Source organism: Mauremys reevesii, linkage group 18 (genome assembly GCF_016161935.1).
Source record: "Mauremys reevesii isolate NIE-2019 linkage group 18, ASM1616193v1, whole genome shotgun sequence".
NCBI lineage: Eukaryota > Metazoa > Chordata > Testudines > Geoemydidae > Mauremys > Mauremys reevesii.
Genome location: NC_052640.1, coordinates 14,779,779 through 14,802,039, shown reverse-complemented (window position 1 = coordinate 14,802,039; position 22,261 = coordinate 14,779,779). Strand labels below are relative to the sequence as shown.

Below are 22,261 nucleotides of genomic sequence, written 5' to 3'. Positions count from 1 at the left end.
GATCTGGGAGAAGGGGCAAATAGAGAGGTGGCAAAGTTTGAAGATGATATTAAATTATTCAAGATAGCTAAGTCCAAAACTGATGCTGAAAAGATACAAAGGGATCTCACAAAACTGGGTGACGGGGTTACCTATTTGAACTTGCCATCCTTCTCCCACTGTCTGAAACCAATGACATTTTGGGCCAGGGAATAAGCTCTTTCCTTGCTGGAATTTCACACCAAATGGTTTTACACACTTGATGTTGCTTTAATCAGCCATTAGTGAATCACTTTAACTGGATATTTTACCCTAGCTTGTAAAAATGACTGCATTTTAGGCAGCCTATAAAGGAAAATGGTTTAACAAATAGAAAACATAAATGATCTAAAGCTGAGCTTTTCCTCCCCCTTTCAATGAATAAGTTGCTAAAAACATCAAACTCTTGGTGCCAATTTGTAAGATTTAATGACTATTCGGACTATTAAATGAATAGACAATGCCCCAAAGCTGCTCATTTAGGATGCTGCTATTGTAATAAAATTAGCTGCCTGTCCAATGAAAGATCAGAACCCTGGGCTGGTGCTGTGTAATTGAAGTTTACAACTTTATTGGAGGTTCTTTGCATCTCTCTCTTGCTTTGTGAAGCTTAATGGCTGGTGGCCTAACTTAATTACAAATTGGAAAGGAAGATTGTGTGAACATAACACCATTCTGCTAGGCTTAAACGTAGCAGCTTTTTCAAGGCAAATTTTACCTGTTCTCATCTTAATTTGCCTGGTCGGTAGGTCTTAATCAAATGGAACAAATGGGTTTTCAAATTTAGAATGAAAACAGAAAATTGAGGGCCAACGTCTGAGTGCCCTTAATGCCCAGTGAAACCTTTGAGAGTCAAGAGCATTCCACACATATCAGGAAGTGCTGTAAACTTGCAGGATCCGGCCCAGAGTTAGTAATAGTGGCGAGATCGTCCCCATCTGTGGAGGTGGGAGGGGAACAGAAAAGGCCTCAGAGAAGGCAAATCTCTGTGAGAATCCCCTAACAGATATCGACCCTCTCAATATCCCTGTGGCCTGCTCCCAAGCATTGTCACTCCCCAGAAATCTACAAGAGGGCCTATGCCTCCATTTGTGGCCTGACCAGCTTCTCGGCTGTGGGAAGCCATGTTACCAAGGTTTCCTCAGGATGGGGCTGTCCCTGAATCCTTGGGTAAAGGAGGAAGGTGGGATGGTCTTCAGAAAATATGTATATGTAAATAATCACAGACACAAAGATTTTAATAACCCGGGGGGAAAGTGATGGCTAGAAAGGAACTGGTTAGAGTAGTCAAGAAAGGAAGGCAGGAAACGATGAGAGCCCAGAAAATAGCTTTAGCTGTGTAGAAACAGCAAAAAGTGAGGGAGGGAGGGTACCTGGAGAAAGAGAAAAGAAGGGGAGGAGGAAGATGCACTGAGACACTCAAGAAAAAAAAGTAGGAGAACTAAGAAAAGGAGTGAGTCATGGAAGACGAGGAAAGACACGATTCCAAGGAGGGTATGACTGAAGGCTTCAAAGGAAAGTCAGAAGTTGAGGAGGAGGAAGATGAAGAAAAGGGCCCTTGGATTTGACTATAAAGTCATTAGCAACCTTTGTGAGAACAATTTCATTGAAGTAGAAAGAGTGAAAACCAGACTGAAGAGCAGCTATAGAGGAGTGGAACTTGAAGTGAAATTTGTTGATGGCACATTCAATTTGGTGAGTTCATCGGTCACTGATTTACAGTGATCTGGATCACTTGGTAAACTGGGCACAAGCAAACAATATGCATTTTAACATGGCTAAATGTAAACGCATACATCTAGGAACAAATAATGCAGGCCATACTTACAGGATGGGGAACAATATCCTGGGAAGCAATGACTCTGAAAAAGATTTGGGGATTGTGCTAAACATGAGCTCCCAGTGTGACTCTGTAGCTAAAAGAGCTAATAAAATCCTGGGATGCATGAACAGGGGAATCTTGAGTAGAAGTAGAGAGAGGCTATTTTACATCTGTATTTGGCACTGATGTGACCACTGCTGGAATACTGTGTTCATTTCTGGTGCCAGCAATTTTGATGATGATGATGATGATGGGCGATCACTCGTTACTGAGTATGATTATCTTCCATGGGAGTTATGGGTCCTCAGGTGGCTAATAAGGCCAATCCTTGAACCACAAGTTCTATTACAATGAGGGCAGATGTTTTCAGGCTCAGCAGGAGGCTGTTGACCATGACTGGAGACTAGTCTCTCCTTCCTCCTGAGCCTCTTGTCCTCTTCGGCTTGTTGGCAAGCAAGTTCAAAACGTAGGGGACCATCACGTAGAACTTCACTCCATATTAAGCGATCCTGGGCAAGTGTCTCCCAGGTATCAATGTCAATATTACATTTTTTTAGGCTGTCCTTCAGCAAGTCCTTATAACGCTTCCATTGTCCACCCACGTTACGGTACCCTTCTTTCAGCTGAGAGAACAGGACCTGTTTTGGAAGGCGATGGTCTGGCATCCAGACAATGTGACCAGTCCAGCAGAATTGCTGACAGATGATCATTGCCTCGATACTGGTGGCCTCTGCCTCTTCCAGAACACTAATACTGGTGCGCCCGTCTTCCCATTTGATCTTCAGAATCTTACGAAGGCAGCGCTGATGGTGCCTCTCAAGGACTTTCAAGTGGTGTCTATTGGTTGTCCAAGTTTCGGACCCATACAACAGTGTCAGGAGAATAACAGCTTGATAAACCAGAAGCTTGGTGTCAGTTCAAATGTTGTGATCGTCAAAGAGAAAAAATGCTACACTGGCACAGCTCAGGTGATGTTGAATTTCTGCATCAGTATCTGCCTTGGATGAAAGATGACTTCCAAGACAGAGGAAATGATTGACATTCTCCAGTGCCACTCCATTGATTTTGATAGATGGGGCATTTAATACCACATTTGGAGAGGGCTGATAGAGCACTTTAGTTTTCTTGATATTAAGAGTGAGACCAAGACATGCGTAAGCATCGGCAAACACATTCAAGATAGTTTGAAGATCTCTCTCAGAGCGGGCAGAGATTGCTTTGTCATCAGCATACTGAAGTTCCAGAATAAATGTTGTGGAAATGTTACTCTTGGCTTTCAGCCTGCTAAGCCTGAAAAGCTTTCCATCCATTCTGTAAGTGATTTCAATGCCAGCTGTAAACTTCCCAGCAATTACGTAAAGAATGACAACCGCAAACATGGTTGGAGCGATGATACAGCCGTTTGACTCCTGTTTGTACTTTGAAAGGTTCTCTCTGGGAAGCAGTGCTGCTCAGAACAGTCGCTTTCATGTTATCACAAAGCAATTTTAGGACACTGATGTATTTATCTGGACATCTAATCTTAGAAAGTACAGTCCAGAGGGCACGATGATTCACTCAGTCGAAGGCTTTAGTTAGATCAATAAAAGCCATGTACGGTGGTCGGTTTTGCTCCCGACCCTTTTCTTGCAGCTGCCATGCTGTGAAGACCATATCCGCAGTTCCACAACATGTTTGGAAACCACTCTGACTCCGGCAAAATTTCTTCTGACAAGGGCAGAAGGCGGGTTGCAAGGATCCACGCCAGAACTTTGCCTGCAGTGGCTAGGAGGGAGATACCACGATAATTTCCACAATCCACTTTATCCACTTTTCAAGAAGGTGACAATCAAGGCATCCCTCATTTCATGGGTATCTCCTCCTTTATCCAGATTTTAAGGATAAGGAGGTAAAGCTGCCGAATTAGCTCTGGTTTTGAAGCTTTCAGTGGGGATCCCATCTAGACCTGCTGCCTTGTTGTTCATCTGCATTGTGCACCTCATACAAATTGGGAGGGTCTCCAAGCTCATCTCTAAATGGTCGTTGAAGGATTTGCTCAAGGACTTCACCTACAACCACAGAATTACGGTTAAGGAGATCTTCAAAATGTTCTTTCCAGTGAGAATTGATAGCTTTGTTGTCCTTCAGAAGTGTGGTTCCATCCTTAGAGCGAAGAGGATTCATACCATGATAAATTGGCCCATAAACAGCCTTGGTGGCACTAAAGAAACCACATATATTGTGGATGTCTGCGAGATGTTGGAGTTCTTGCGCTTTCTCAGTCCACCATTTGTTCTTAAGTTCTCTGGTTTTACATAGTACTTCCGCCCTCGTCTTGGCATGGGCTTCTCTCTTTATATTATAATTTATGTATTCTGCCAACCACAAAATGCCATTCTCTTCTCATTAATGAGTTGCTCAATTTCAGCATCATTCTCGTCAAACCAGTCCTGATGTCTTCTGGTGTGGTAGCCTATGGTTTCCTCACAGGCATTGACGATTACTGCTTTCAACTGGCTCCAATGTTCCTCAATTTCTTCTGGAAACTCTGATGGGAGCCTTTCTTCTAAGACTGCTTGGAAGTGGTCATGCTTAATAGGGTCCTTCAAATCTTGAACCTTCAGTTTGCATCTGACTTGCTTCTTTTGCAGCCTCCATTTGAGAGATATCTTAATTTTCATTGTGGATCGAATAAGGCGATGATCAGTCCAACTGTCATCAGCACTTGTCATTGCTCTTGTGAGAAGTATGTCACTACGATCTCGGGTACAAACTATGACGTAGTCAAGGAGATGCCAGTGCTTTGACCGTGGGGGTCTTCAAGATGTTTTGAACTTTTCCTTTTGTCGGAAAAGGGTGTTCATAATAATAAGTTCATGTTCAGCACACTTGGTCAGGAGCAGAATTCCATTTAAATTACTTTTGCCAACTCCTTCTTCCCGATTGTTCCTTTCCACAAGTCTGAGTCTCGTCCAACACGTGCATTGAAATCCCCCAGAAGAATGATCTGGTCTGCTGTAGGGGTTTCCAACTGAGAATAAAAATCTTCCTTTACATTCTCATCGGCATCCAGCATTGGTGCACAGGTGCTCACAATAGTTGCCTGTTGATTTTTGGTGAGCCTCAGTTGGACTGTCATAAACCACTCGTTGATGCCAATTGGTACCTCAGAGAGGCACCTTACAAGCTTGTCCTTTATAGCAAAGCCTTCCAGAAATAGATGTATCCTCCTTTCTCCTTCCTCACCTGTTCTTCATCAGCTCGTCTAGTTTCGGACAAAGCAGCAATATCGATGTTAAACCGATCAATTCACGAGCAATAATGGCTGCACGTCACTCTGGTCAGCAATACAAGAAGGATGTTGATAAACTGGAGAGGGTTCAGAGAAGAGCCACAAGAATGATAATGCCATACAGAAATAGATTGAGCTCCTTAAGTCTACTTAAGTTTAAAGAGAAGGTTAACAGGTAATTTTATCACAGTTGCTAAGTACCTAATGGGGAACATTTAATATTTAATAATGGGCTCTTCAATCTAGCAGAGAAAGGTGTAAAATGATTCAGTGGCTGGAAGTTGAAGCTAGACAAGTTCAGACTGGAAATAAGGCAAAAATATGTAAAAGTGAGAGTTAGGGTATGTCTACAGTGGCAGAATTACAGTGCTGTTGACAGAAGTGTGCTGGGCCATTAATCGCATCCTTCTCTGAAAGACTGTGACTCTGAGTAACGTGCGTGACACTGTGGACGGCTTTGTACAAATGGGCTTCCTATCTGCGAAGGGGTCATAGATGGCACACATTCCAATTCTGGCACCAGACAACCTAGCCACCAAGTACATTAATTGGAAGGGGTATTTCTCTATGGTTCTCCAGGCGCTTGTGGATCACCATGGGTGCTTCACCGACATTAACGTAGGCTGGTCCCGAAACGCATGCATCTTTTGGAATGCTGGCCTGTTCAGGAAGCTGCAAGCAGGGACTTTCTTCCCAGATCTAAAGATCACCGTAGGGGAGGTCGAAATGACCATTGTGAGCCCCTGCCTATCCTTAATGCTGTTGCTTATGAAGCCAGACACGGGGCACCTTGACAGCAGCAAGGAGCGGTTCAACAACAGGCTGAGCAAGAGCAGAATGACTGTTGAGTGTGCTTTTGGCTGTTTAAAGGCCCACTGGCGCTGCCTATATGGGAGGCTGGACTTGGCCGATGACAATATTCTTATGCTTATAGCTGCATGCTGTACGCTCCCTAATATTTGTGAAGGGAAGGGTGAAAGCTTCACTCAGGGTTGGACCGCTAAGGCTCAGCACTTGGAGGCTGAATTTGAACGGCCAGAGACCACGACTATTAGAGGGGTGTAACGTGGAGCCATAAGGATCAGGGATCCTTTGAGGCAGCAAGCTGAAAGCCACTAATATTTGTTGCTCGGGAGTGTAGTGCTTGTAATGCTAGGAGGTGATTGGTGCAGACGATGCACTATGAAGGGCTCTGTTTGCTTTCAGTTAATAGAAAAAAAGATTGCTTTCAAACAAAAAAAAATATTTTATTAAAAAACAACCACCGGAGTAGAGAGACAAACAAAAAAACACATCAGCACTGAGGGGGATGGGGAAAGGGAGGGTCCCAGGAGGAGGTGGGATCCAGGATGATTAAAGATTTGTGTATGTCCAGGAATCATATCCAACCTTCTCCTTTGGCGTATGATGCAGTGGGTAATGTACTTCAGCAGGGCTAACCTGCAGAGGGACGGGTGTTGAGTGCAGTGGGTAGTGGGAGTGCTGGACTGTGACGGGGGAGGAGTGGAATGCAGCGGGTACAGACTGGAGCCAGGAGGTTGATAAGAGTGTGTTGGCGGTGTCTAGGGGGTGCATGGGAGGGTGGGCGTGGAGCTGCTCCGTTTGCAGCATTAGTAGCGCCTGGAGTGTGTCCGCTTCTCCAAGCTCCGACAACTGTGACTGGCTAGCCTCCTTCGGGGTAAAAAAGAGCTCCTGTCTGCATGCATCTCTGACCTCCAAGTCACCCTCTGCCTCTAGGTGCCCCTGCCCCCTCCACATCCTCATCCAAGATTTTCTCTTCCTGGCTTGCCCCACTCTCAACTGGCACGTGAGCCACCAAAGTATCCACAGTGGCCTTCGCAGTGGAGGTGGAGTAACCACCAACTATCGCGTCCAGCTCTTTGTAGAACCGGCAGCTCGTGAGTGCAGCACCGGAGCGATGGTTTGCCTCTCCCCCCTTGTGGTAGGTGTTCCACAGCTCCTTCATTTTGACCCTGCAGTGTGTCCTGGTCATGGCCCCTTTCAGCCATGCATCGTGAAATCTGTCCATAGGTATAATTCCTATGGCTGGAGCACAGCTGGGACTGGACAGCCTCTTCTCCCCAAATGCTGATGAGGTCCAATGAGGCATTGCTCCAAGTGAGGGATCTCCTGGTGCGTGGAGCCCGCATGGTCACCTGGAAAGATATGCTGAGACCACTGCACACGCCACCGAGCAAACAGGAGCGGGACTTTCAAAAAGGAATTTAAGGGGTGGGGCTCATGGTCACCTGAGAGCAAAGCAGTAGAGTTCAAACCAATGACCAGAGAGGCAAGAACAGGCACTGTGGGACACCTCCCAGAGGCCAATCGCAGGGCTGTAATTGACCAGATGTCTACAGTGGCACCGTACCCCCGGTGCAGAAAGCTGTACACCTCTCGTCAGCGCGGCTGTTTTTCGTTTTTTTTGACAGAGCTGCAAGTGCACTCATCAAGGGTGGGGTATTTTTAAGGATGGGGGAAAACATAACACATTTGTATTGTGAATGGAGGGAACTTGATGAAGTGAGAGGTTAAGGAGAGAGTGAGGAACATAGTGAGAATGAGGGTAAGGGAGATCAGAAGGCCGAAGGGAATTGGGTTGCTAGGGCAAGAACAGGGATAGAGCAGAAAAGTGAGCGTCACAGCACCAGTGACTGAGGAGAAAACAATGGGGGGCAAGGGAGAGTCACATTGATTGTTGCTGATTATCTCTTGGAGAAAGTCAGTAATGTACCCTGCAGAATGGGAGGAGGGAAGGGATTTAGCAGGGATCAGAGGTGGTGAATATGCAAACTTTTACATTTAATTTTCAATGTCATAATATTAAGCCGAAGAAAAAGGTGATCGGTAGGTGCCAAGTACAACACTGGGGGGAGAAAAAAGCCCTGGGAAAAAAAGTGAGTCTATACACTCTTCTAAAAGATAAGCTGATGTGTGTTCACTATAAACAAAACCATCACTGCCACCTCACATACACAAACACACATGCCGTAATGTGGTCCATTAACAGTCAGTTTGTTCCACTGATTAAAAAGAAAATGTAATACATCTATTGGAACACAAAGACAGAATAAATATCCTTATCGTTCCATTTACTGTAAATACTACTTAAGGGCAAGTCAAATATTAGCTATGTTCAGAACATCATCATAACAAAACAGCCACTGTTAACATTATGGTCCCAAACGGTGTTATTCTTAATTAACATCTGACATATATCTGCTTTTGCAATCACCCATTACTGATTAAATGACAAGGCACAATGTCAGATACATAATCTGATTGGTTGGTGCTCAGTTACCACGGTGTTACATTTTGAAATTGCCTGTGAATTGATTTCTTTTATTGAATTAATAAGTGTTATCATACTATACAGAAGGTAAAATTGCTACTGAATGTGAGTGATAACATATAATTACAGAAAATCAAATCCTCATCTGCATAGCCAAGCCAGGTGTCAACATTTTAATTGTTGTTAGGGAAGTACATTAACACTACAGAGTATGGGGGGGGAGGCAGAGGGGGAAGACAGCAAGCTTAGAAAGCAAGAGAAATGTATTACATTAGAAAACAGATTTGGTCGGGGGTGATAAAAACCTTGAGGGACATCAACAATCCGTTGAGAGTGCAGGAACCCTGTATTTAATTTTTTACTTTATATGAAATCCTCATATGCTAGAACACCTGATTGCCATACAGTCCTGACTATCCTTGCAGAGATAATAAGCTTTGCATTTTGGGGAGAAAGCCTCTCTCAGAGTTCAGATCTCCTAGGATCATTATGTAAACTTAAAATACTTAATTCACATCCACCTACAAATTTTTCACACCTTTCCCCCCCACTTCTGCTTCGCTTATGGAAAGATAGCAGCATTATGAAGTCCATGCTAGATTATTAAGAATTTGTTTCTATTTTTGATATATTTGTATAATTTTTGTTGTCTGACATTCATTGTTTCAATGGAAAAATACGTCCCCTGAAATGTTTTCCTGGATGTTCTCCTTATGGCTTGGTCTACACAGAAGTTGAACCGATTTAACTAAACTGGTTTCTAAATTGATGTTGTTAAACTGGTGCAAATCCCTTGCATGGACACTCCCAAGTCAGTTATTGCTCATATTGATTTACATTAAGTTGGTCTATATTAGCTACTCTTAAACCTATTTTAGGGCTTGGCTACACTTGTGAGTTGCAGCGCTGGTGGAGGCTTTCCAGCGCTGCAATTAGTAACTGTCCACACCTGCAAGGCACATCCAGTGCTGCAACTCCCTGGCTGCAGCGCTGGCTGAACACCTGGTCTGCTTGGGATGTAGCGAGTGCAGCGCTGGTGATCCAGCGCTGCTTGTCAAGTGTGGACACACACCAGCGCTGTTATTGGCCTCCAGGGTATTAGGAGATATCCCAGAATGCTTTTAAGTAAATTACTCTCTTTTGTTTTGTTATGCAGCCTCTCTTTGTTTTGTTGTGAGCTGCTTATCTAAACAAACACAGCTCCTGTTTGCTGTGATCAATCTGTAAGTGACTGTGAACAATCAAATGAGATAACCCCCTGCCTACCTCATTCACAGGGGTTGAGTGTTTGTTTGATGAGAGAAAGGGGAGGGGGGGAGAAAGGGAGTCTGTGCTGCTTATCTGGTCTGCAGGCTGTTTGCAATTAAGAGTAAGGGGTTTGGAAAATTTTCTGATTTTCAAGGCAGGGAGCTAATATACAGTGTCGGCTCCAAAAATCCACTCTCTCTCTCTCTCTCTCCCCCACTCCCTGTCACACTACACCTCACCCCCCTCTTTTGAAAAGCACGTTGCTGCCACTTGAATGCTGGGATAGCTGCCCATAATGCATCACTCCCAACAGCGCTGCAAATGCTGCAAATGTGGCCACACTGCAGTGCTGGTAGCTGTGAGTGTGGCCACACACCAGCGCTTTCCCTACACAGCTGTACGACCAGCGCTGTAACTCCCAGCGCTGCAACTCTCAAGTGTAGCCAAGCCCAACGACAGGTAATGACACCAATTTAGAAACCAACTTAGTTAAACTGGTGCAATTTCAGTGTGTCGACCAGGTCTGTCGAGTCTCGGTCTCCTTTCCCTCCCGTGAAGAGGTGCCGCTACCACCCTGCAACCCTCACAATGACCAGGGCACCTGGAATGAGTGTGGGGACACTGTACTTTCCTCCTGTCCCCGTGTAAGGCCCAGCCACTCTCCTCATGGGTGTGGGCTAGGAAATCCCAAGCCATCACCGCCACCTTAATCAGAATTGCAGCGACTCCAGCTCCCTCTGTCACTGATGCCTCTCTGCAAACTGCTTCTCTGTCATCTCATTAATTCAGAAATACCATCTGCCTTTGTCTTCCAGGTGCTTGTCTCCAGCCTCTTTCTTTCATCACTCCCTTTCCCAGTCCCTTCCCTGGCGCTCTCCCTTTGGATATTATCTATCACTCATTTTCCTTCTGCAGAACTGACAGATAGGTTCACAATGAAGTGAATTATTATTCACTCCATTTTCCTTGCTGAAAGGAGCATGTAGAACTCCCAGGTACAGATTTTGGTCTTGCCCACTAATTCCATTACTTGGAACAAGGAATTTCCTAGGCAGAATGCAGGCTACTCACCCAGAGCGGTGCACAAAGGGCGCTGGCTACAAAAGCTTTGTCTAGAGGCCAGACTGCCCTTTTATAGCACCACGCGCCAGACGCTAATTTGCTAAACATCTGCTCAAGAGCTGTTTCGCATCTTTCTCTTTTGTTCTGGGGAAAGCGAGCAAGTAGTAAAGTGGTCCTGTTTCAATGCAGAGGGAGTGGCTAAACTGTGCTATTCTGCCCAGTTGGCATGCCTGCTTGGCCTCAGGATGGCATATAAAACTTTGAGAGCTTCTCTTTCTAATGTAATGTACTCCTAAATTTTTGTTTAATTGCAGGAGGGACCTTCTTCCTTCAGGAATTGCATCTCTCAACACACCTAAGCTCTGACCAAGATGAGACCTTTCATCTTCCCCTGTTCTGAGATTATGATTTTCCCTCATTACAATGAATCCTGGAATAAAAATAGTAAGGCACCACTAATGACCGATTTCTCCCTGGCCCGAGTGGTTGTATTTACCGCCGGTGTTAAGCAGCAGTGGATACCAATAGAGCGTAATGTGCAGACCCCAACAGACTGCTGCAGCCACATGCCCCAACTACATTGGCTCTTGGGGAAAGAGTCCTGCGGCTCCTTGTGTACTTGGGTTTCCCATCCTGGATGAATGACAGGCTATTGCCAACCCACTGGTTAGTTGTAAGAAGATTACTATGCAGCTTGTGTTTTGGTATCATGTGATCAAAGACAAGGCAACTTAGAAGTTAACCGGTCTTGTCCTTGCATCTTAAAAACCGTGGGCTCATCTTTTAATCATTTAATGTGATCCTGTATGTGGAACCACAATGACAGACAGCAAATGACGCAAGCATTTGCAACATGATAAAGAAGCAAAACTGGACAAAGCCATGTTTTGATTGAATGTACACAAAGGCATCATGGCATGCAAAACAGAGAGAATAGTTCTTTTCTACAGAGCTCTGCTGTGAATGCACTTATAATGCAAGGCACCTTGTTACCAGTTAGGTGCTGACAAACCGAAGGGAGTTCACAGATGAGTAATAAAAAAATATTTCAGGGGCTGATTTAGGAGGAAAATTCGTAAGTTTGTGTATGCATAGCTTGGCTAAGCAGTGACTAAGAGTGGAGGGAGGACGCAGTAACAGCTCACACATATCTGAGAGGTGTAGATACCAAGGAGAGAGAGGAATTGTTTAAAGTAGCAGAAACAGGCATAACTAGGAGCAATGGGCTACAAGTAAGTAATGCAAAAATAAGGCTAAATATGAGAGGGGGAAAAAACTTCCTGGCAGCAAGATATATTAAGCTGTGAAAAAATCTCTCAGGGGAAGTGGCAGCAACCTCATTGGAAGGAGCATTTTAGGGGGGGGGAATTACCATACAGAACAACCCTGGATTGTACTGGATGATATTTTGTTATTGTTTTGTTATCTGTGTTACTACAATATGGACACTCTCAAAGGGAAAATCAGCCAATTGGATTTCATTTCTGACCAGCTTGCTTTAAGTTGTTTACTGTTCACTTGAAGTCATCAGTGGTGGGAAATTTGCTGTGTTTAATTAATGGATTATTTATTTATGCTGATTGTCTATTTTAGAAATACATTTCTAAAAAAACTGACTGGAGCTAGCTCAGCTGTCCAATGGCAGCATACTCCATTCGTACGCTACAAACAAGAGTTCTGGACTCGGGCCATTGTACTACAGAGGCACCATCACTCAGCCTTTTAGGGACAGAGGGCGGTTTCTCACTCTCAAGCTCAGCAAGCTGTTGGAATACTACTTACTCTGGAGGAGGGTGCCTCCAATTCTCCTGAGGCTCTGGCTACACTACAGTTTAAATCAACAGGAGTTATGTTGTGCAGGGCTGTGAATTAGCCACTACCCCAGAACAACATAACTTATGCCGACTTAAGCCCCAGTGTGGACAGCGCTACGTCGGCGGGAGAGCTTTTCCCACCGACGCTGCTACCGCTGCTCGCAGAGGCTGGAGTAATTAAGCTGACAGGAGAGCTCTCTCCCATTGGCTTAGAGTGGCTACACGAGAGACGTACAGTGGCAAAGCTGCTCCGATGCTCTCTAGTGTAGCCATAACCTGAGTGGTGTGGTGATGGTGGTGAGGTACCTGGCAGGTGAGGGGAAAGATTTATTAAACTAGCACTGCAGCATACTAGCAGTTCTGCATGTTGCAACATGCAGGGTATGAGTTTTGATCCTGGGCTAGATCTATTTTTTCTGAGCGACGAAGGCAGTGCCACTAAGTATCTACCATCTGTCTTGAGCAGTTCCCTGAAATGGATATGTGACACAGCACTGGCTGCTTTTGGAGGGGTCCTGAATCATGCCCTAATTGTTGCTATGCTGTGTGGCCTCCGAGGGTAAGTTACAGAAGAATCCTGAAGGCCAGTTCCTCCTCTCCCCGAAACGAATCCAAATATATTAAAATAAACTATTTTAAAAACAACGCTTTTCAGTAAGTATTTGTGTTCTTACTACAGTAATTACCTTGGATTCTGCTATTTGTAAATGCAGCTAGATATTCCAGATCTTCTTTCTTTCTTTCTGAGATGCTTTTTTCCAAGCAATAACCTCCTCCCTTTGTCGATTGCTGAAACTGACCTGGACATCTGCTTAATTTGCAGACTACAGCTCCTGTCAGACAGACACAACCTCCCTTTAGACTTGTATTATTCTTTCCCAAATTTTCAGTTTATTAAGCCCATTAGGGACTTCTTTTCTTCTCCTCTAGGAAACATGCTCTCCCTTGTGTCATTTATTTAACAAAATGATTTATGCCAAGACGACTGTCAACTGCCTGAGCTTCCTATACCTGTCAACTGCTTGTGCTTACTACACCTAGAAGTGATTCTCCTTCTGGTCCCTCCTGTCTGTGTGATTACTAACAAAACACTTACCCCTGTTGTGTAGCAAACATGTGCACCTCTCTGTGCTCTCTCTTGGGTACCGATATGGCCTCCATTACCTTAGTATCTGAGCGCCTTGCAATCTGTAATGTATTTATCCTCACAGCACTTCTGTAACTTAGCCAGTGCTATTGTCCCCATTTTACCAATGGGGATTTGGGGCACAGTGGGACTAAGTCTTTGTAGAGGAGCAGGGAACTGAACTTGAGTCCCAGGCTAGCACCCTACCACTGGAATATCTTGCCCCCTATTTCCCAGACTGCCTAATACATAAACTTAGGAACCCAAAACTAAGGAGTTTTTAAGGATTTTTACCTTCCATTAATTCCAAACCCTCCTCTTTATGCACTGTATCACCCTCCCTCACAGCAGCAGAGACTGAAGCACTCAAACTAGGGATGAGAAGGCAAATATCTGCAAGGCTGCATTCATTAATGGTTATTTACAAATGGTAAAGTATATATGAAAACATGGTGCACAATGCATGCTGCAACTCCTTATGAGAGACAAGGTGGGGGAGGTAATATATTTCAGTGGACCAACTTCTTTTGGTGAGAGAGACAAGCTTTCAAGCCATATAGAGTTCTTCTTCAGGTCTCTCTACCCAACAGAAGTTAATCTAATAAAAGATATTACCTCACCCACCTTGTCTTTCTGATATCCTGGGATCAACACGGCTGTAACAATACTGCATGCAACTCCTCATGTGCAGTCTGCTTTGAAAGCGTCACCTCCGTGCTGCCTCCCATTCACAGCTGATTCATGAGAATGAGGTTCCTCTTATTACTTAGCACTATTCCCTAGGCCATCAGCCAGATTTCACAGACAACAATAAAAAATACATATATATTCATCCAATAACTTGAGTGCCAAGACAAGCAAGGAGGAAAGCTGTGGGCCAACCCTAATACCAGAGAACTTGGCAGGCAACACTTTCCAACTTATTGTATATTTTTGTCCAAACTTTCCATCCTTCTATCCCCATCTCCATTTATTTATTTATTTAGGGACAGACAATAGCATCGACCTGGAGAGTGACAAATGGCTACAATTGTTAAGTGCTTGCCCTTGATAAGCTCAGACCTCTTTCTGCTCTCTGTTGCCACCCACCCCACCCCCATCCCAATTCTTCCCCATATCACTCTGCACACCTCCATCAGTTATTACAAGCTCTGGCAAAGCTGAAAAACTTGTTGCTGCTGTTTCTCTTTCAAACCTTAAAGCCAACTGGCAAACCAGAATTTAACCTCACAGCTGCTGACTACAGTTGGATCCATGCACTCTGGCCAAATAAAATATTGCCTTTTAAACATCATTTTTGCTTGGCACGTAGCACATTGGGAAAACGCAGAGCAATTTGCACTTTAGGCTAACTACTAACCCTACGTCAAGAGTGCTTTGATGCCCCCAATTTGGATCTGACAGGCTTAATGTTTCTTGGAAATAGGCAGCAGTGTAAGAGGCTCCTGCATTAGTAATAACTGATGTATGAAAATTGAAAAAACCTAATTGGATCAAATGTTTTGTAGAATTCTGTGTACACTCTCCCTAAAAATAGTGAAGATACGGGAAGAAGAGATTGATGTTGGCTAATTGTGATGACTTTTTTTTTTTTTTAAACACCGGACAGTGGCTTCACACAGTCTTTTAAACTAAATCTAGCAATACTACTTCTAGGGAAAAAGAAAACCATAGGAAAGGGAAGTTCTTTGCTTATGTCTGTGGTTATCTGGCCTGAAACAAGCACAGCCTCAAACTCCTGAGTTCTGTTGCTCCTAAACTGCATATCTACACGTTGTAAAACCTGAGACAGGGAGCATCGGGATTTTCTCATGCTGAGAGTAAGTGCAAAGCAGGTCCCAATGAAGTAATGGGAGTTTTTCCACTGTATTTAATGGAAATTGGATTGGGAGTGTTGAAATAACTGTGTTATGGACACACCCCAATTGTTGGCCCAGGAGTCAACGGGGGAGACCCTGGAGAGAGACATATCTTTATTGTTTACAGTCATTCCCTCCTGCCCTCATAATTTGAAACTGAGCCTTCAAATCAATTATTGAAGCGGTTTCTCTGTTGTGTTTGGTGGTGTGAGGAGACAAGACTCTCGTGAAAGCGACACACACACACACACACACACCATATTTGCTCAACATTTTCAGGGTTAAATAAGCTGCACATAACTCATGGGCTCTCTTGAAAGATTGGCTGCAACCTTCTGACATAAAATATGGCTTTACTAAGCCAAAAAGGATAAAACAGAGATACCTTCATACTTGAAGGAGGAACAGTGAAGGATTTCATATTTTAATAAGGTACAGATGCCGACCACTGAATGAATCATTCTGTCCATAATTAAAGATTCTTCTGATGTCTGAAGACACTTCCTGTCATGAAAACTCCTGGACATGATTTCATCCCCATCCTAAATCTGATTTCAGGCTGAAGGAGGGGGATCCAAATTTTGATGTCACCCCAGACACCACTTACATTCCCCAACTCCCTTTTGAAGGATTTGGAATTATTTTCCGTCTATTCCCCCACCCACCCACACACACCCTTTTTTTTTTTTTTAAACAGATTCTCAAGCACCCTCAGAGCTACACAGGAGGTGAGGAAAATCAAAGATGGACCAAAACTCTTTAGAAAAATTTTAGGGCAATGTGGATTAGTGTTTCATTAAAAGCAAAACTCATGCCTCAATAACTCAGTTCCCCTCTCTCTCTACACCAGACCTCCTCCCCCCCCAAAAAGTTATGAAATTCTGTTTATAATAGCAGTGATTCAAATTATGCTCCAAATATTTTAATTCCAAGAATACCATCTAGGAAATGTTCAGACTCCAGGTCCTCAGAGTTAAGAAGAGTTCAGACTTGAACCTCTATTATAGGACGACTTGAACCAACATTTTGGAGACATTTGAAATATCATAAGAATGGCCATACTGGGTCAGACCAATGGTCCATCTAGCCTAGTATCCTGTCTTCTGACGGGGGCTGGTACCAGGTGCTTCAGCAGGAATGAACAGAACAGGCAATCGTTGAGTGATCCATCCTATCGGCCACTCCTAGCTTCTGGCAATCAGAGGTTAGAAACACTCAGAGTAGGGGGATGCATGCCTGACCATCTCAGATAATAGCCATTGATGGACCTATCCTCCACAAACTTATTTATTTCTTTTTTGAACCTCATTATAGTTTTGGCCTTCACATCATCTCCCCAGATCAATGTCCACAGGTTGACTGTGTGTTGTGTGACGAAGTACATCCTTTTGTTAGTTTTAATATTAATTTCATTGCGTGACCCCTGGTTTTAGTGTTATGAGAAGGAGTAAATAACACTTCCTTATTCACTTTCTCCATGCCAGTCACATTTTATAGACCTTTATCCTATCCCCTCTAAGTCATCTCTTTTCTAAGACGAAAAGTCCCAGTCTTTTAAATCTCTCCTCATACAGAAGCTGTTACATACCCTTAATCATTTTTGTTGCCCTTCTCTGTATTTTTTCCAACTCTAATATATCTTTTTTAGAGATGGGGTGACCGAAACTGCATTCAGTATTCAAGGTGTGGGCATACCATAGATTTATATAGTGGCATTATGGTATTTTCTGTCCTATTATCTATCCCTTTCGTAATTGTTCCTAACATTCTGTTAGCTTTTTTGACCTGCCACTGCACACTGAGTGGATGTTTTCAGAGAACTATCCACAATGGCTTCAAGATCTCTTTCTTGAGTGGTAAGAGCTAATGTAGACCTCATTTTTTTTGTATATATAGTTGGGATTATGATTTCTAATGTGTATTACTTCGCCTTTATCAATACTGAATTTCATCTGCCATTTTGTTGCCCAGTCACCCAGTTTTGTGAGAGCCCTTTGTCACTCGTCACAGTCCGCTTTGGATTTAACTATCTTGAGTAATTTTGTATCGTCTGCTAATTTTGCTATCTCACTGTTTACCCCCTTTTCCAGATCATTTATGAATATGTTGAGCAGCACTGGTCCCAGTACAGACCGCTGGGGGGATACCACTATTTACCTCTCTCCATTCTGAAAACTGACCATTTATTCCTACCTCTTGTTTTCTGTCTTTTATCCAGTTACTGATCCACGAGAGAAGCTTCCCTCTTATTCCATGACTGCTTCCTTTACTTAAGAGCCTTGGGTGAGGGATCTCGTCTAAGGCTTTCTCAAAGTCCAGGTCCACTATATCCACTGGATCACCCTTGTCCACATTTCCCCAACAAATCATGCTCATGTATGTGTTTGATAATTCTGTTCTTTATTATAGTTTCAACCAATTTTCCTGGTACTGATGTTAGGCTTACTGGCCTGTAATTGCCAGAATTACCTCTGGATCCTTTTTTAAAAATTGGTATCACGTTAGCTGTCCTCCAGTCACCTGGTACAGGAGCTGATTTAAGTGATAGGTTACATACCAAAGCTAGTAGTTCTGCTATTCATATTTGCGTTCCTTCAGAACTCTTGGGTGAACACCATCTGGTCCTGGTGACCTATTACTGTTTCATTTATCAATTTGTTCTAAAAAGTCTAGATTCAAATACCCCACTGAGGCACAGTCAGTGACAGTGAAGATGCTGGAAGAGCACACTCTGGTCTTCCTCTTGTTTTTGTTTGCTTCTTCATTACCACTGCTCTCTGGTTGCTGCAGTGCTTCTAATGGGACCAGAAAGACGAATAATCTCTTCTTTGGACAAAAACAAGGCCTGGAGACAGTTTTGTTGCAGAAAACTGCATGCAAGAACCCATTTGAAATAGAGTAATTTAATAGATTCTCTTCCATGCAGCAGGGAGATCTGGAACTGCCTTACTGCAGCTGCTGAAGCAGAACAAAACATGGGCTGCTCCCCTGCTGACTGCTAGGTCTGGCCATACCCACAAAGCTTCAAAGAGGCTAAGGATCCATTGTAGCAGATCAGCAGAGCTTAGCACTCTGAAGAAAACAGTGTTATTTTGTCATTCCTATGTTGATATTTCCTCATGTCCAGCAAGAGCTTCCAGGACCTTACAATTCTACTTAACAGTTAGTACAAAGCATGTCTTACATATGGAAGCAGTAGAAGCAGACAGCGCGAGTGAAAGTGAGTCAGTAATGCCTCTTTAGATGTGATGGGATTATCTTGGCAGGCAGCCACCATTCATGACATCACTTGCAACTCCCAAAATATGATGGCATTTCTACAGGAATTAGACATAACACAACCTAATGGGTGGGTGAAGGGGTGGGGGCGGGGAATCAAACACCATACATCTTCCCTGAAGCAGTAATCTAAGTCTATCCAGAAAGCAAGGAATTTTCAGACACAAAGTTCAGACCCGTTCACTGGAAGGACACAGCATCGTCACGCTGTATTTAAGTGGGGATCTGTTACCTTAGGACATTTCATTTGGGCTTTTGGTCCCCATTACTTACATGTACACTATAGTCAGAAAACTAAAATTTCAACAGCATATGTAATCCCGGAGCCAAAAATGCTGTTACAATAAAATAGCCCAGATAAAATTTTAGCTCCATTAATCAAACGTGCAGTGTGGACTTGAAAACTTACTGCCTGATTCTGCTCTCATATATACTGGTGTGAATCTGGAGTGACCCTACTGAAGTCTGTGCCGTTACCTGGTGTGAGAGTTGCTTTAGTTTTTAAGTCCAAACTGCAGACACATTAATGGAAAAGGAAAATTTCCTAACAAAATGTCCCACACAAATTGTTTGTAATAAAATATCTCCCAATAAAATGTTGCAGAGCAAATTATGCACAACAAAAAACAGCACAGACCCTTCAGGAAGGGCACTGTCATTCTCCTGGATACCCAAGTGCTCTGGTTTAGTGTCCTCAGAAAAGGCTGCAGAATCCTCCTTGCTGCTGGCACAAGATATAATGAAGGATTTAAGTGCAGGCTGTAAAATTCTATGTGCTGTCCTGGATAATTTATACCTTTCCAAATGATGCCTCTCCATTCCTTAAATATGAGAGACCACCCTCGAGGGGGTAGCCCTGACCCCAGTCCTTTCAACATCCTCCCTCTGCTCAGGGGATGCTTATATCCTACTGCCATGCTTTGCTGCACAGTAGCAGTCAATAGCAAAAAATGGCCTACAGAGAGAGAGGCACCAGGAAAGAAAGAAAGAACAAATATTTTAACAGCTACCTCCTAATACACAGAGTGGGAAGGAGGAAGACAGAGCACAAGAGGGACAGTGAAAACAATATCAGTCCTAACATGTGGTTAGACAGATACGTGTTATCTGGGGTTTGCCAGCCAACTCCTGTGTGTGCAAGATCACAGTGCGCTGGTTAACTCTGCTTGCTCTGTTGTTTCCAGAAATGCCTTAAAAGCATTCATTCTGGAAATCATAGCCAATCAGCTTTTACGATGGCATGTTATCAATGAATGTCATAACCTTGTTATACCCTGTTCTATTGGGGCCATTATTCAAAAACAGAATCACGGCATACCCACAGCTGCCTTCACGCTTACTTCTAGGCGGCATGAGATTTGAAGCAGGATAGGCTACCAGCAGAGATGGCTTACGCTTACCCCGGGGTGCAGTTAGGCCAATGTTGAGCACTTTTCAAAATCCTAACCAGTGATTAGCTGCTTTCAGAGCATGCTTCATGCCTATTGCTGTGGAATTACTAGAACCAAACCATCATCTAGCTCATAAAGGATCTGGTGCTGGAATAGTTTATTCTGAAGCAGGAGGGGGGGTCATTTTGACCTACATTTGGGCCATGGAAAGCTGCTGCTCTATTGGAATGAAATGCAATGCATTAAATACATTGAGTATAGTATAGATGGGACACTTTCAACTCATACATTTGTAGTTATAAATGGAAAGAGGACACCTGTGCCGCCACAAATTCATGCATCTATCAAAGATGGTATGCTGTACTGGCACCAGGAAGAAAGGAGCAGACCCCAATGTCTGAAGAAGAGGAACCATCTATCCCCAATGCTGGGAGGCTCAATAGCCACCAAGAAGAGAAGATGTAGGGTTTCACGGATTATCTGACAGAGGCATCCATCTGCCAACCTGACCTGACGTCCTGGTGGGTGAGCTGCCTTCCTGGCGCTCGCATCTGAGACATCACAGAAAGGTTGTGGAGGGTTTTATCCCTCTGACCATTACCTTATGCTGCTCATCCATATGGGCACTAATGATACTGCCAGATATGACTCTGAGCAGGACACTGAGAGCAAGGGTGAAGGGGTTGGGGGCACAGATGGGGTTCTTCTCTGTCTTCCTGATTGGGGGAAAGGGTCTAGGCAGGGGGACATGCATCCTGGAGATGAATGCAAGACTGTGCAGATGGTGTTGACTGGAAGGATTTGGCTTCCTTGACCAGAAGATGTTGTTTCAGAAAAGAGGGCTGCTGAGAAGAGGTGGTGTCCACTGACAAAGAAGTTGAAGAGTATCTTGAGTCACTGACTGACCAATCTAGTGAGGAGGGCTTTAACTAAGTTCAAAGGAGCAGGAGACAAAAGCCCACAGGTAGGCTTTGAAAAAAGACAACAACAGAGGGCTAGATGTTGGGAAATGGAAAAATTACAATAGGATCATAGAAGCAATAACAGGGAAAACAGTGGGAGAATCTGCTTAACATCTTAGATATCTACATATAAACGCAAGGAGCATAAAAAGGAGCATCACCGCACCCGACATTGGAAACGTAATACAGCAAAATACAAAATTTTTAATAAGTTCTTGGAATGTACTGGGGACAACTTTTTGCTTTGGGAAATGGAGAAAGCAACCAAGGGGACTTCCATTTTAGACTTGATCCTGAACAACGGGCAGGAATTGGTTGCGACTCCGAGAGCAACTTGGGTAAAAAACTAATGAAATGATATATTTCATGAGTCTAAGTAAAGACAAGAGTGATAACTGCATAAGGAAAATTGACTTTAAAAGAAGCAAAAACTCCAAAACTCAGAGAACTGGTAGGTAAGGTAAGGAAAATGTAAGGGAAAATCATGTTCAGGAGAGCTGGCAATTTATCAACCAAAAATATTAAAGGCACAACTGCAAACTATCCCAGTGCAAAGGAAATTTAGAAGAGGACAGGTGAGGACCCAGATGAATAAAGAATGGTAAACATAATACCTATGCTTAAAAGGGGAAACAAAGACCACCTGGGGAATTTTAGACCAGACAGCCTAACTTTGATACCTGGAAAGATACTGGAACAAATTATTAAAACAATCAATTTGTAAGCACCTAGAAGAGAACAGGCTAATAAGTAATACCCAACATGGAATTGTCAAGAACAAATACGTCAAGCCAACCTAATTTCCTTCTTTGACAGAGTTACTGGCCTGGTAGATAAGGAGGAAGCTGTAGACATGCCTTATCTTGATTTTAGTAAGGCTTGTGACACAGTCCCACATGACATTCTCTTAAGCAAAGCAGAGAACTGTGGTTTAGATGTAATTACTATAAAGTGGTAGCACAACTGGATGAAAGACCTTACTTACTCAAAGAGTTGTAATCCATGATTTGCTGTTAAACTGAGGGGATGTATTTAGTAGGGTCCTGCAGTACTATTTGAGGTTTTCATTAATGACTTGGATAATGGAGTGGAGAGTATGCTTATAAAATGTGCAGAT

At 43.5% G+C, this 22,261-nt stretch overlaps 1 protein-coding gene across 13 annotated transcripts in view; it reads right to left on the bottom strand.

Annotated features, from left to right (window-relative positions):
• FBRSL1 (fibrosin like 1) overlaps positions 1-22,261 on the bottom strand; it is a 739,850-nt gene that overhangs the window by 416,800 nt on the left and 300,789 nt on the right. The window lies entirely within an intron of this gene.